The sequence below is a fragment of the Jatropha curcas genome, chromosome 9 (genome assembly GCF_041381405.1).
Source record: "Jatropha curcas cultivar XTBG-Jc1 chromosome 9, XTBG_Jcur_1.0, whole genome shotgun sequence".
Classification (NCBI taxonomy): domain Eukaryota; kingdom Viridiplantae; phylum Streptophyta; class Magnoliopsida; order Malpighiales; family Euphorbiaceae; genus Jatropha; species Jatropha curcas.
Window position 1 is genome coordinate 22421193 of NC_143159.1, and position 15938 is coordinate 22437130.

At 35.8% G+C, this 15938-nt stretch overlaps 1 non-coding gene across 1 annotated transcript; it reads left to right on the top strand.

Moving 5' to 3' along the window:
* Positions 1 to 15092: 15092 nt before the first annotated feature.
* LOC149493811 (small nucleolar RNA R71) lies at positions 15093 to 15199 on the top strand. Its single transcript, XR_016322741.1, has one exon. It is a non-coding gene; the product is annotated as a small nucleolar RNA R71 (small nucleolar RNA).
* The last annotated feature ends 739 nt before the right edge of the window (positions 15200 to 15938 follow it).

Sequence of the window (15938 nt, forward strand, 5' to 3'; positions counted from 1 at the left end):
TTAACTAAGTCCATTAATTTAGACATACATAGTGCTCTAGGTTGGACTTAAGCGGTCTTTTGGTTAAGTCCATTAGTTCGGACATACATAGTTCGCCAATTCGGACTTGAGCGGTCCTATACCTAAGTCCATGAGTTTGGACATACATAGTTCGCTAGTTCGAACCTAAACGATCCTTTGGTTAAGTCCATCAGTTTGGACATACATAGTTCTCCAGTTCAGACTTAAGCAGTCCTTTGGTTAAGTCTATTAGTTCAGACATACATAGTTCGCAAATTCAGACCTAAGTAGTCCTATAACTAAGTCCATGTGTTCGGACATATATACTTTGCCAATTCGGACCTGAGCGGTCCTATACCTAAGTCCATCATCAGTTCGGACATACATAGTTCTCCAGTTAGAAATTAAGCAGTCTTTTGGATAAGTCCATCAGTTCGAACATACATAGTCCTTAAGTTCAGACTTAAGCAGTCCCTTGATTAAGTCCATTAGTTCGGACACACATAGTTCGCCAGTTCGGACCTAAGTGGTCCTATACCTAAGTCTATCAGTTCAGACATACGCAGTCCTCCAGTTCAGACTTAAATTGTCCTTCAGTTCAGCTTGGACTTAATCAGTTCTCCAGTTTAGACTCAAGATGTCCATCGGTTTGGAATTAAATAGTCCACTAGCTCAGACATAAGCACTCCATCAGGTCAGACTTAAGCAATCCATTACTTTGGACTTAAACAATCCACTAGCTCGAACTTAAGCAGTCCATCAGTTCGACTATGTCTTAGGTAGTCCTCCAATTCAGCCTAGAAGGGACTAATTTCTAAATTCTCCAAACCCTCAATTTTGAGAGTTTAACAAACATAATAGAGACTTAAAAATGGGTATGATATGATTAATTGTGGAAAAATCCATTCTTTTGATTAAGGACCTATGATTACTATACCTTATGACTTGCTATATTAAGGTCTTATTGCATTTGAATTGCCATGTGATGCCTGAGAATAATGTAGTTGCATGATGGAAGTTAGGGAGATCCTATCTTATATGAATATATGCAAAATGATGGTTTTCCTATCAATAAAGTCATAGAGATTTTTGGGAATCTGAGTAAAAAAATGTTTGCCTTATGCGTACCTGCGTGTCTCCAAGTATGATGAATGTTTTAAATGAATTGTATAAGAATCATGAGGTTTACCTGATGAGAATTACAATTATGATTTATGTTTTCCTATGAATTGAAATATTAGAGTGGGCGAGATGAAGCCATGCACAACTATTGGAATGCTTTGTAGACCTAGATCAGATAGAATCTTATTTTGCTAAATAAAGTCGTCCTTCTCAGTGTTTCATATTATATTACTTGAATTATTTGCCCTTTCCTCGTAGATTCTTGTAGATGGCATATTCAAACCATATATAGGCTATGTATTGTTCATGGAAAGCATTTTTCAATGTTTTGAATACTTTGGAAATTTGGTCAATGGAAAAGATCTACTTTCTATTTAGCTATTCTCCATGAAAACAATTTCTTTCTTTTAGAATAGAAAGCCATTTTCTAAATCTCACAAATTCATAAAAAGAAATTTGCAATGGAACTATATAATTTTATCATGAAAAGCAAAATTTAGATCAGAAAAGAGAAATTAAATACAACCACTTGCATACTTAGAAGCTAAAGACAATACACTTAAGAATATTTCTACTTGAATTATTATATACTACAAAGACTTTTTTTTTTTTTTTGAGAAGTATAATAGAGAAATTGTACTTATAATGAAATCGTGTCAATGTCGTCTTTTTGAATAGCAAATCAACTACTCCAACTTCTAGAAATGCACTTACAGTCTCTATATCACCTTCATTGCCATATGCCAGCAAATTTATAACTATAAGCTTCTGTAACAACTTTTGTCCTTTTATTGTAAGAAATTATAAATCCTAGAATTTGCAAATACATAATATCAAAATCTTCACAGAATCCAATAGAAGATACTTCGTAAGGCTCCAAATCATGCTTCATGTTTAGAAGTTCTTGGTTATCTGTGCGCTAATGCCCATTTGATTTTTCACGATCATAGATGATATGTACTTGTCATGGTCCTGCAGGGGTTAGCAAAATAGTTAACTAAGATTTGGATCGGTTCATTGTTTCAAATGGCTCGATTTATAAAAACGCATAAACTAAACTTCGGTTGATAGTTCCAAATCACACGAAGAAACTATTTTAACTGGCTAAACCGAATGTAAAAAAAATATTAAGGATGTGTTACTTGTAGAAAACTTTCTAAGAAAACTGAAAAACAGAATTTTTTGTTTAAATTTGTCAATTTTCTATTTGGAAACTAGAAAACACTTTTACAGTTTTCTAAAATTTAACTAAGGGGGTGCATTGAATTAAGGCTCTATTAGATTTTAAAAGTTTTAAAATTTCAACGATATTCAATTTAGATTTTTTTGGAGTCTAAAATTTTATGGTATCCAATTCAAACTCTTATAAAATCCATAAAAATCTGATGGTATTCAATTTTGACTTTTTAAAAGTCCATACAAATTTGATGAAATTCAAAAAATTGTTGATTTGAAAATTATTGATTCTATCAAATTATTGATTTCATTGGATTTTAGAGTGTTAGGCATGAATAAAAGAATCATCACAAATCCATCCTTCAACTCAAAGATTTCAAAAATCTTATAAAATTTAACAAAGTCTTAACCTAATACAACCTTTAATAGGACGAAAGCGGGGGGGGGGGGGGGGGGGGGGGCTACCCGTGAATTTTAAACTACATATATAAGTTCCGTTTAGAATTTTACTACTTGTACCAATTTTAAACCCATTTAAATACTCATTTAAGTACCCGTATTTGAATCCATTTAAATTTTTACTACATGTATCCTTCTAAAACCCGTTTAAAGTACCTCTTAAACGGCTTGGGTACCCGCGAATCTTAAACTATTCAAATTGGAATTATTTAAGATACATTTTTTTACTAATAATGGATAGGATACCCGTAGGACCCACTACCAAACCCGTTTAATGTAGCGGTTAATGGATAGCGGGCATCCAAATATCTATACCTGTGCCCTACCCCTATCCGTTATGGGTAGTAATTTCTCTACCCATATCCATTATGAATAGTGATTTCACTATTTATATCCGTTTCAAATCCATTTATAACTACCCATATCATCTTTAAATGGATCAAAGCAAAGCGGGTATCCTAAAATACTCGTACTGCTTCGAAGCCTACCCCTTAAGGTTTAAAACAATGTATTAATTATTGAATTAGTTTCAAATTAATTTATGTGCTGAGAATTTGATATTTCGATAAAAATTAATATTAATACTATTGCAATTTTTTAGAATTAATTTGATCATTTTCAGAAATATTTATAGGTTGATTGTAATTAAATAATGATTTAATCAAATAAAAAAAATTAAAAAAGCTTTGAAATAGTCGAAGAACTAAAGAATACAGTCTGCCATTGTTGTGGCCAGACTGCCAGGCTATGAGTTGCAGGCAGCGGCCCGTGCATCGGGCCTACCTCAATGTCGGTGGTTTTTCGAAGGTATACGAAATCGTAGCAAGTAATATAAAGTAAGTAGAGTATCGTCTCCTCAGGGATTGTATATCAAGTACCCAAATTGTGTTAACCTATTATTATTTAAACGGCAATAAGAGAGATTTGTTACAGGAAAAGTAAATTCCAAAAATAAAAAACAAAATAAATCAAGCAACAATATTCAGATGAGAAGAAATTAAAGATTTTAAAAATTACTAGGGATTTTGATTTCACTTAATTCTATCCAATTTATTTGATTAGTTTATTAATCAAATTTAATTGTTCAAGTAGGGGAAACAACCCTAAAATCACTAACAAGCTCTCCCGATGTATTGTTAGCTATTTTAACCTAGTTTAATTACCTATCTTCCAATAGCGCAATCAAACATGAATTAAATCATTAAGTTTTATGATTTGTTTATAAATTTATAACCTAAGGTCATTAACTTATGAAAACCCCCCATGAGTCAAACCATATAGCTTCCGCATCAAGTTACTATTCTCATGTAATTTATTAGCCTATTCATATCAAAAATCCTTCTCCCAATAGTGACTAATGAAATAAATCAATCCAGGGGAAAAACTCTGCCTGGAAACATAAAGTGCAATAATAAATTATACTTTGAACAAAGAAAAACAAATCTAATATTATAAATTGGAAAAGAAATTAAGCCACATCAAATCCCTAGTATGAGGATTTTGTTCGACATAGTAATTAAATAAAACTTAATAATACTAGAATCAAACTTCATAATCAATGTGAATAATGAAAAATAAAACAAGATTAAGAGTTTAGAAATAAAAACTAGACAACAGCTACGTGGAGGGCTTCCTTGAATCTTGGCACAAAACTTGGATGCTTTAAGTCTTTGAGAGAGAGAACTATGTAGAAAAATAATAGAACCAGAGATATCTCTACAATGAATGGTTCCTCTCTTTATATAGACCTCCTGGAAGAAAATCTGACTCCGTTTAGGAAATAAAATCCTTATTAAGTATGAAATCTTCTTTGGAGATCATAAACTGTTTAGGCTTGGATTTTTTTCTTAATTAGGACTCTTCTTTCTTCCTAAATAGGCTTAAATCTTGTTTTGCACGTCAAGAATATATCTGAGGTGGGCCCATGTAAGTTGTAGAGACTGGCTTGCGTTTTTAATTCAAGACAGCATTACATTCGTAGCACAGGCGTGCTCCATAGCACGGCTTGGGCGTGCTAGAGTCTGAGTCTATAAATGATTCAGCACGAGCCGTGCTCTGCAACACGCTCAGAGAAGTATTTGTGGCATGGGCAGGGCGTGCTAGGCTCTGACTTTCCAAGATAAAATGCATCACGGGCGTGCTTAGGCAAGCACGCCCTGAGTTCCTTTTAGGCACGAGCGTGCCAGATAGCATGGGCTAGCCGTGTTAGAGTCTGAGTCTCCACTTGATTTCCCTTAAGTTTAGCACAGGCTGGGCGTGCTAGAGCCTGAGTGTTTTGCTTTATAATGCTCTTTTCTATGCCAAAACCCTACAAATTTCTTTGAGATCAAGTGGATTATGATTCAAGGAAGCTTTGAACAAAATTATAGTTAAAACAAAGTAAAAATTAGTTAAAGTGATAAAATTTACTAAAATTCCAAATAATAACTATATTAAAAATACTATAAAAATGACACCTATCAAAATTCCCCAAACTTAAACCATTGCTTGTCCTCAAGCAACAAAACTAAAAACAAAAGAAAAAAATAAACTAACCAAACTAGCTTACTATGGTTGGAGATAATTATTCACAATTTCAAAAGATATCAAAATTCTTAATATGTGAATAAATCAAGTGTTTTCCATGGTAATTATATCTAAGCGAAAATTCAATTTTCGATAAAACACATTCCTTGATTTAAACATAAGTTAAAAAGATTTTTTCAACACCAAAATTTATTCAACCTATGATAAGTAGAATATGAATTTTCAAAAAAATTATTTAATCCTTTTTAAGTTTAACATTCCCATATGCAAAATTAGTCATTTCTTCTCCACAATTGAAATGCATAAAATTTAAAAGATCAAAAGGTCTTTATTTAGGTTGTAATGAGGTTTTTGAGATATAAATTTAGCTAATCAAAGAAAAAGGATAAAAAGATAAACAAAGAGTACAAAAGAATGTATAATATCAAGATTTTTCATTATACCAAAACAAATTGTAAGGGAGATTAATCTTGAAGTTCTTCACTAGCTCACAATTAGAGATATTTTGGCAAGGTCTTTTCATAATACTTTGATAATTTCTTCCTTGCTTTAATTCCCCAAACTTGAATTCTTCGATTGATTGCTTCTTTTATAGGGTGTTTCTCTTTGAGTTTTCTATTTTGGTTCACTTGCTAGTATTAATGAAATTTTCTCCCTTTTTATTGTTATGTTTTAATAAAAATCAAGTCCTTCAATTATACATTATTGCACTTTAGGGTAGGAGTTTAAATGGGTTTAGTGGCTAGGTTTAATAATGGTGAGTAATAAAATTTGGATATAGGCTTCAAATTGGTTACAAAAGTCATATTTTTAATTTAGTTAGCCTAGGCTAAATAAGGGGTTTAACAAAGAATGCCTAAATCATCTCTTTCTAAATGTAAACATTTGAAAATTTTGTCTCAAAGGGAATTCTAATTTGTTCTAGGAATGTCAAGATTAAATAGATTTTGATTAAAACATATCTATATATCATAAAGTTCACAAAAATTAGTGTTTATAATCTTAGAAATAAATAGTTAAACCAAAGAACCATGTTAAGTCAAAATTTAGAATTAAAGCTCAAACATACTAGACTAGAAAATCAATTAAATTCATCACAAGTTACTAAATTATGATAACTTTCAAGCTTGCCCACAATTATTCCAATCATGTTAAGCTAAAATAATAAAAGGAAAATAAAATTTTAACTAAAATTTTTCCTTCCCCCAATTTAATCAAGCACATTGTCTCCAATGTGTTCAAAATAAGCCGACTTCCCCAAACTTATCACATTAGCAAAAGAAAAGAATAAGAGAATATAATAAGCATTACCATAATTGTATTGAAAAATACAATAGAGCTGGGAGTTGGAATGTAGCATAGCTAGAAGATCAGAAAAACAGTAAAAAGAAGAAAAAAAACTATGAGAATATATAATATTCAAGGTAATGGAAACATCAACAAAAGGAAACAAAAATTCAAGACATAATAGTCAGTACATAAAAACAAAAATCGAAATAGAAAAACAAACGAGAAGAAGTCAAAATCTATCAAGATTCCGGTGGTGGAGGCGGTTGTGGCTGTAATAACTGAATGACAGCGTGGAGTTGGCCTTGCAAGGTATCCATGCGAGAGTCGAGGCTTCTGTGCATAATCTCGATGGATTGGAATCTGTCCGCAATCATGGATTCCATTCCATTAAGGCGTGTGTCAAACATGTCCATTCGGGACATCATCTGTGCAAGGACTTCGTCGTTGGACATGCTTGACATTCCTTGAAAGGATGGACCAGCGCCAGAAGTACCTGCATCAAAAGAAGGACCAAAAGGAGTCGGGTTACCCTCCTCCATGTTAGCATCACCTGCGTCCTCAGCTTCCTCATCATCAGAACTGTCGTCTCGAGAGCCCACTACCTGATATGAATCCCCCACTTTTTCAATCAGCCTCATGTGGATCATGACATCTAAGTCTAACCTAATGCCTCTTCCTCCTCCCACACTATCGTAAACTGGCCTGGCAGGGTTCCAAACTCTTAGATACGCTGCAATCCGAGTTACAAAACACCCCATCATAATAGCCCCCTTATCCGCTTGTGCAACCCTTGCCCATCGCAAACACAACCAATAACCAACATGCAACAAAATTCCCGGATTAATAGCCCATAAGAAGTACAATTCGTTGCGGCTCAGTACCCCATCACTCTCGTTTCGCCCAAAAATAGTGTTGGCTAAGAATTTGTGAATATATCTCAGGGCAGGGTTTTTTTAATTTGGAGGCTTTCGAAAACCTAGGATTGTAATTATGTTCCCCAGTTAGATCATTCCATGTACTGCGATCATTAAATTCCGTAGGTATTCGATTTTGAGCATTTTTAGTGGGAAATCCAAATATATGACTAACCTCATTGACAGAAAGTTCATAATTTCTCCCAAACAACCGAAATTCAATTTTGCTAGGGAAATTAAATAAGTGAATAAGGGAGGAATAAGAACTCAAAAACTCTAACGTGAGAGGCGCGTAAACAAGGTCTTTCATATTGATAAATTGTTCCCACCCAATACGCGTAAGGGGTTCTAAAACAGCATCTCTAAGCCCCACTTGTGCTAATGCAACCGATTTGGTAAAATAAGGCAAAGAGAAAGTTTGGTGTACCTTTCCTATTGTTCCGATGAGCCAATTTCAAATGGAGAAGCAGCCAGAGTCGTAGGAGGTGGAACGGGTGGAGGAGGAGCAATGGAAGGTCAAGCAATGGGTCGTTGTCGAGCTGCCACAGAAGAGGCGGGTCGGCTACGCTTGTATCGGGGAGGCATGGTGATGAAAAAGATGAAGGAATTTGGTGTTTTTGTGTGTTTGGATGAGAGAAAAAAAGAAAAAAACAGAGAAGGGAGGTTAGGCGGCTAGGGCGTGCGTTGTGGGAAAAGAAGAGATGAGGGCATGCGTTTTAAATAGAGGAGCGTTTTAATGCGCAGATCTGCTCATGGCACGGGCGTGCTTCCTGGCACTGCCTGGCCGTGCACGCTTGTTATTCTTTGAGGCAGTTTGAGGGCGCGGGCGTGCCGGATAACACGGCTTGGGCGTGCACTGCTCTGACCTGTATAGAAAAACTAGACTTACCTGGCATGGGCGTGCAGGAGGGCACGGCTGGGGCGTGCGCGCCTCTGACTTGTGAAGTGAATTTCTCTTTCTGGTCACACAAGCGTGTCCTGGGGCATGGTTCGGGCGTGCTGTGGTGCATGGTTAGGGCGTGCTAGCCTCTGACCTTCAAGAGTTGATTTTTACCTTGTGCAGCACGGCTGTGTTGCTGAGCACGGCTAGGGCGTGTCATCCTGTGGACTTCAACTTGAACATGAAAGAATTTTGACTAAAACAGAGGAACAATTATGGAGAAACTTTAGGAAAATTTGTAACAGAAATAATAAAAATAAATTGAAACAAGAAATTTGAGAAAAATAATATAGGTTATCTCCCACAAGCGCTTTTCTTTAACGTCGTTTAAGCTCGACGCACTCAACCAAGTTCGGGTTAAACAAGACTGATGGTATTTTTAACTGGATCAAAGTTTTCATTTTGATAAACCTTCAAATGTTGAGCATTAACTTTGAAACTCCGATTACCATCCACTATTTCGATGGCCCCATGTGGAAAAATTTCTTTGATCGTGAATGGACCGGACCATCTAGAGCGCAACTTACCAAGAAAGAGATGGAGTATGGAGTTGTTGAGCAATACCTGTTGTCCGACCTTTAAATTCCTTAGGATAATGTGCTTATCATGCCATTGTTTGGTACGGTCCTTATATATTTTTGAATTCTCATAAGCATGGAGACGCATTTTATCCATCATATTTAATTGAAGCAACCGTTTTTGACCAACTTCCTTAGCATTAAAGTTAAGAAATTGGATCGCCCAATATGCTTTGTGTTCCAACTCAACAGGAAGGTGACAAGCCTTACCATAGACCATGCGATATGGAGACATACCAATTGGTGTTTTGAATGCTGTTCTGTAAGCCCATAGAGCATCATCGAGTTTCTTGGACCAGTCCTTCCTAGATTGTCCAACGGTGGTCTCCAGAATCTTCTTGATTTCCCTATTGGTCACTTCTACTTGTCCACTTGTTTGAGAATGATATGGGGTACCTACACGATGAGTAACACCATATTTTGAAAGAAGGGAATCTAAGTATTTGTTGTAAAAATGCTTACCTCTGTCTGTGATTATTGCCCTAGGGGTGCCATGACGTGTGAAAATATATTTCTTGATAAAGTTCATTACACTTTTGGCATCATTATTTGGAAGAGCAACAACTTCTGCCCATTTTGATACATAGTCTACTTCCACTAGAATGTATTGGTTGGAGTAAGATGATGGAAAAGGTCCCATGAAATCTAAGCCCCAAACATCGAAGATCTCGACCTCAAGGATGCTATTTAAGGGCATCTCATGTTGCTTCGAGATGTTACCTAACCTTTGACAGCGATCACAAAGACGAACAAAGTTAAAAGCGTCTTTAAATAAATTAGGCCAATACAAACCGCTTTCCAAGATACATGCTGCTGTCTTGCTTGCTCCAAAGTGTCCCGCACATTCCATTGAATGGCAGAATCTAAGGACACTTTCCATTCTTCTTCCGGTATACATCGTCGAAATAGCTGATCACTACAATATTTGAACAAAAAGGGCTCCTCCCAATAGTAGTATTTGATATCATGGAAAAACTTTTTCTTTTGTTGATAAGAAAGATTGGGAGGAGTGATTTTGCAAACAAGGTAGTTAACTATATCGGCATACCATGGAGCTTCTATTTTTGCCAACAGGAAAAGATGTTCATGGGGAAGTCTTCATTGATTTGTAATTCTGCTGCATCTTCTTCCCCCAATTCTAGCCTGGATAAGTGGTCGGCTACGAGGTTTTCAATTCCTTTCTTATCTCGAATTTTCAGATCAAATTCCTGCAATAAAAGAACCCAACGGATTAATCTCGGCTTTGCATCTTTCTTTTCTAACAAATACTTAATAGCAGAGTGATCAGTGTAAAGTATTGTTTTGGCTCTAATTAAATAAGCCCTAAATTTATCAAAAGCAAAAACAATAGCTAGCAGTTCTTTTTCAGTGGTGGCATAATTTAATTGTGCATCATTCAATGTGCGACTAGCGTAGTAAATCACGTGCAACTAGCGTAGTAAATGACGTGCAACTTCTTTTCCTTTCTTTGCCCAAGAACAGCTCCAACAACATAATCACTAGCATCACACATAAGCTCAAAGGGGAGAGTCCAATTTGGCGTAGCAATTATAGGGGTTGAGATCAACTCTTTTTTCAACCTGTTAAAAGCATTCAAACACTCTTTGTCAAAATTAAAAGGAACATCTTTAACTAATAAATTACAAAAAGGTTTTATGATTTTTTGAAAAGTCCTTGATAAATCTCCTATAGAATCCTGCATGGCCAAGGAAACTCCTTATTCCTCTCATTGAATTTGGAGGAGGTAGCTTTTCAATTACTTCGATTTTGGCTTTGTCCACTTCAATTCCTTTTGTGAGATTTTATGCCCTAGAACAATACCTTCACTAACCATAAAATGACACTTTTCCCAATTCAAAACAAGGTTAGTGTCCTCGCATCGTTGCATTACTAAAGATAGGTTACAAAGACATTCATCAAAAGAGGAACCAAACACGAAAAAATCATCCATGAATATCTCAGTAAATTTTTCTACCATGTCAGAAAATATGGACATCATGCATCTTTGAAAAGTTACAAGAGCATTGCATAATCCAAAAGGCATTCTCCTATAGGCAAAAGTGCCATAAAGGCAAGTGAAAGTGGTTTTCTCATGATCTTCGGGAGCAATGGGTATTTGGAAGTATCCTGAATAACCATCCAAAAAACAATAATATGGATAACATGCAAGTCTTTCAAGCATTTGATCAATAAAGGGTAAAGGGAAGTGGTCTTTGCTTGTTGCTTTGTTCAACTTCTTATAATCAATGCACACACGCCAACCTGTGACTGTTCGAGTGGGAATTAATTCATTATTTTCGTTAGAGATAACTGTCATACCTCCTTTCTTTGGAACCACTTGAACAGGACTTACCCAACTACTATTGGAAATTGGATAAATAATGCCAGCATCCAAAAGTTTTATGATTTCAGCCTTGACTACCTCCTTCATATTTGGGTTCAATCGTCTTTGATGCTCGATTGAGGGTTTATAGTCTTCCTCCATCAGTATCTTATGCATACATACACTTGGACTTGTTCCCTGTAAGTCTGAAATCGACCACCCTAGTGCTTTCTTATATTTTCGAAGAACCTGCAACAACCTTTCCTCTTGATCAAGTGTTAAGTGAGAAGAACTAATAATAGGAAAAGAGTAATTCTCACCTAAGAATGCATGTTTTAAATGAGATGGAAGCTGTTTCAGTTCTTGCTTTGGTGGTTCACTCTCTTTCTCATTCATGATGCTTGAATCATTAATGTCATCTTTAACATGCAAAGTGTTTTCCACACATTCATCAACAACATCAATTCGAAAGCAATCATTATAGTCCATAGGAAGTTTACAAGATTTAAGAACATCAAAAAAAATTTCCTCTTGTCCAACCTTTAAAGTGAATTTGCCTTCATATACATCAATCAATGCTCTTGCACTTGCAAGAAAAGGTCTTCTAAGGATTAAGGATCCTTCCCTATCTTCATCAATATCAAGAATAACAAAATCGACAGGGAAGATAAATGTACCTACCTTTACAAGCACATCTTCTACAATTCCTCTTAGATACTTGATTGAGCGATCGATCTGCTAATTGTAGAGACATCCTTGTTGGCTTTAGCTCTCCCATTCCTAGCATCTTAAAAACTTCATAATACATAAGGTTAATGCTAGCACCTAAATCTACTAAAGCTTTTCGAAAATCCAGATTACCAATATTGCAAGGGATAGAAAAACTTCCTGGATCTTTTAACTTTGGAGGCAATTTATTTTGAATAATTGCACTACACTCCTCAGTTAACATTATCATTCCTTGATCATCAATTTTTCATTTCTTGCTCAGGATTTCTTTTAGAAATTTCGCGTAATTGGGCATTTGAGCAAGAGCTTCAGCAAAAGGAATGTTAATTTGAAGCTTTTTGAAGATATCAAGAAATTTGAGGAAGCTTTTGTCATCTTGTGCTTTCTTTAACCTTCGTGGGAAGGGAACAGGTGGAACATAGGGTTTCACTTCTCCTTGCTCTTCTATGTTATTGATGGGAACTTTTTTCTACTCTTCCTTTTTCTTTTCTATCTTTGGTGGTTCTTCTAATTGTTTGCCACTTCTCAAGGTGATAGCCTGTACCTATTCTTATCGTAACTTGCTGGATTTTGTTGTTTTCTCTGGTTTCGTTAATGAAATCCATGTGCAATTTAGAAAGGACAGTAAGGAGATCATCATGAGGTTTCTTCTCTTGAGGAATAAAACCTGGTGGTGCGTTCAAAGCATTGTTAGGATTCCCATATGACAAATTGGGGTGATTCCTCAACCTATTATCATAGGAGTTGGACTATGGGTAATTCTTCCTTCCTTGATTCATCACATAGTTTACTTGTTCTAAGGTTTGTGGATTCAAAGAGTTTATCATGCATTCTCCAATCCCATGTTGGCCATTACACATGTCACAAACTTGCATAATAGAATTGACAGGATTAGTAGTTAATAAGTCCAATTTTCTTACCATATTATCTACCTTGGCATTGAGTGATGTAATGGCATCTATTTCATAGACTCCTGCAGTCTTCTTTCTCTCAGAGTTACTTTGATAATGGCTATTGCTCGCCATCTTCTCTATCAAGTCATATGCCTCATCAATCTCTTTTCTCTCAAAAGATCCACCTGCAGCTTGTTTTCGTCGAAATCCCCCCCGGAGGACCCGAAAAACTTGCTCTGAATTTTGTTTTGAATGTGATTGGAAATGGTGATTTTATTTAAATAAATGGTGACAAAACCTTTTAGAAACGCAATGCCGATAAATCGGTCTTACAAAACATTTTGAGTCGCCATCCATTATTTCGGCAATGGGACCGTTTCCAATTTTATTTTATAAAAGTGACTTCATTTAACCCAATTTTATTTAAGGCCAATTATTTTAAAAGACTGGTCAGGGGCACCAAGTGCAATTCTGGATAAGGGAATTGGGTACGTCAGCCCGTTGGAAGCCGACTCCCGGAAAACCGGCCTCTTTTAACCTACAGTTTCTAATTTATTTTTATTTAGAAAAGCCAACTTATTTAATTAAACCCAACCCGAATAAATCGAACCGAGTTCCTATGTGGAAAATTGTTTAATCGTCCCACATGAATCCATTCATTGCATTCATAACCATTCAAACCACATCAATCATCCAACCCATAGCAAAAATAATTAAAAGACCCGCTCTTGCCTTATGGTTAAAGGCGGGCCACAAACCGGATTTAAAATACATTCTACCCATTAAAACACAATAAACCCTAAAATCATATATGATAAAATATTAACCTATTTGATTTGATTAAACCATAATCTGCCCATTATTGGTTATTTCTTGAATTATAAAAATTAAACATTTATTTAATTACACGAAATTAAATAAAAAAATGAAACTATTCTAGAACCCTAGAACAGTTGCGTCACGCAGCTATTCTATGAAGAACAGTTGCGTGACGGAACTCCTAGTTGCGTGATGTATCTGTTCGTGACTTTGGCAAAATTCTCAGATTCATCAATCATTTATTTAAACCATAATATTAAATACAAACATAAAAAGCGAGATAAAAATATACACACGAACAGTTCCGTCACGCGGCTAGTCAAGGTAATGTCAACTTTTTTTGGACATGAACAGTTCCGTCAAGCAGGTAGTAGCTGCGTGACGCAACTGCTTTGGTCCGCAACTACCTTTCAAACTACTTTTTTTACGTTTTCTTTTTATCAAAGTTTGTTTAATGTTACTCAGAAACACTCAATAATGGGCAGAATACTACTTAACCAATATCAAACTACCCAAACACTAACAAAATAAGATATTTAATAAATCAACAACTAAAAATAACAAGAGGAGTTTAGATGGTTACCTAACCCTCAGATTTGAGGATTGCATGCGATTTGGGTGCCTTAGGAATAGTATTTCAGGATCCTAGAAATGTTCTTTGTCAAGTTTTAACAAGAAAAACTCTTTTTTTTCTTTTCTTTTCTTTTCTCTCTTTTCTCTTTTTTGTGACTTTTTAAATTTTTCTCAATCTATTTAATCTCTAAGGCTTGATCTTCTTCAAGATAACTCAATGGAGTTCTTGCAGAAAACCCTAGTCGCAGCTTATTTCTTAAAAATTTCTCTCCAATCTCAAAACGTTCAAAAGTCCCGTTTAAAGAATAAAAATGCTGTATTTATATGGGTAGGGCAACAGAACAGAGCTGCGTCACGCAACTAACAGTTGCGTGACGGACCCAAGAGCTGCGTGACGCAGCTCACTTTTCGTACCGTTGCCGTGTGTCCACACAAAAAGCAAAACCGTTATACGGGCTTTTCAAGGTGACGTCATCCTGGTTAGAGTTGCGTGACGCAACTATTAGTGCCGTCACGCAACTTATAGCTGCATGACGCAACCCTAGCGCAGGTCAGACTCCTTTGATTTGGTTCAAATCGATTCTTGGTTTAAAGACTTCTGGTTGACCCTGATTCCTTATTCCGCATCCTTGCATCCTCATCGGGTTAGGCGGGGGCATAAAAACACGCGTCAACACAGCTGCATCTAGAGTATTTTTAATATTAGGAGATAATGCATTATATAAAGTTTGTACCTATAACCATTTAGGCAAACTGTGATGTGGGCACTTTCTCAGTAAGTCCTTGAATCTTTCCCAAGCTTCGTACAAACTTTCTTGGTCATGGTGGACAAAGGTCATTATCTCATTGCGCAGTTTTGTGGTCTTTGAAGATGGGAAGAATTTTGCTAAAAACTTTTGGGCTAATTCTTCTCATGTTGTAAAACTTCCAGCAGGGCATGATTGTAACCAAGATCATGCTTTGTCCCTAAAAGTAAAAGGGAAGAGTCTTAATTTTATGGCATCTTTAGAAACAACATTCTGTTTGAAAGTATAGCAAATTTTCAGGAAATTTGTGACATGAGCATTAGGATCTTCACTAAGTAAACCTCCATATTGAATTGAGGTGGAAAGCATTTGGATAATTGCAGGTTTAATTTCAAAATTATTAACTTCGACCTAAGGTCTTGTGATACTCGAGGTTGTCCCATTAAGAGTAGGTGTTGTGTAGTCCCGCAAGGTGCGGACCGGATGTTGAGGTGGAGGTCTCTTTTTTGGGTTGAGTTCGTCGCCCATGTCTGCTTGCTGTTCGGGTTTGCTTTCACGTGTTCTTCTAGCGACGTTGTTCTTACGATAAATCCTTTCAATTTCTGAATCAAAGACTAGGGGTTCAGTCCTACCTGATCTTCTTTGCATAAACACCTGAAATAATTCTTAAAAGGGAATTACATAAAACAGAAAAGCAAATGTCTAAATTAATAATAGGGTAATTAGTATTGATATTGATAATGCCAATCCCCGACAACGGCGCCAAAAACTTGTCCGTGGTTTTTCACAAGTATACGAAATCGTAGCAAGTAATATAAAGTAAGTAGAGTATCGTCTCCTCAGGGATTGT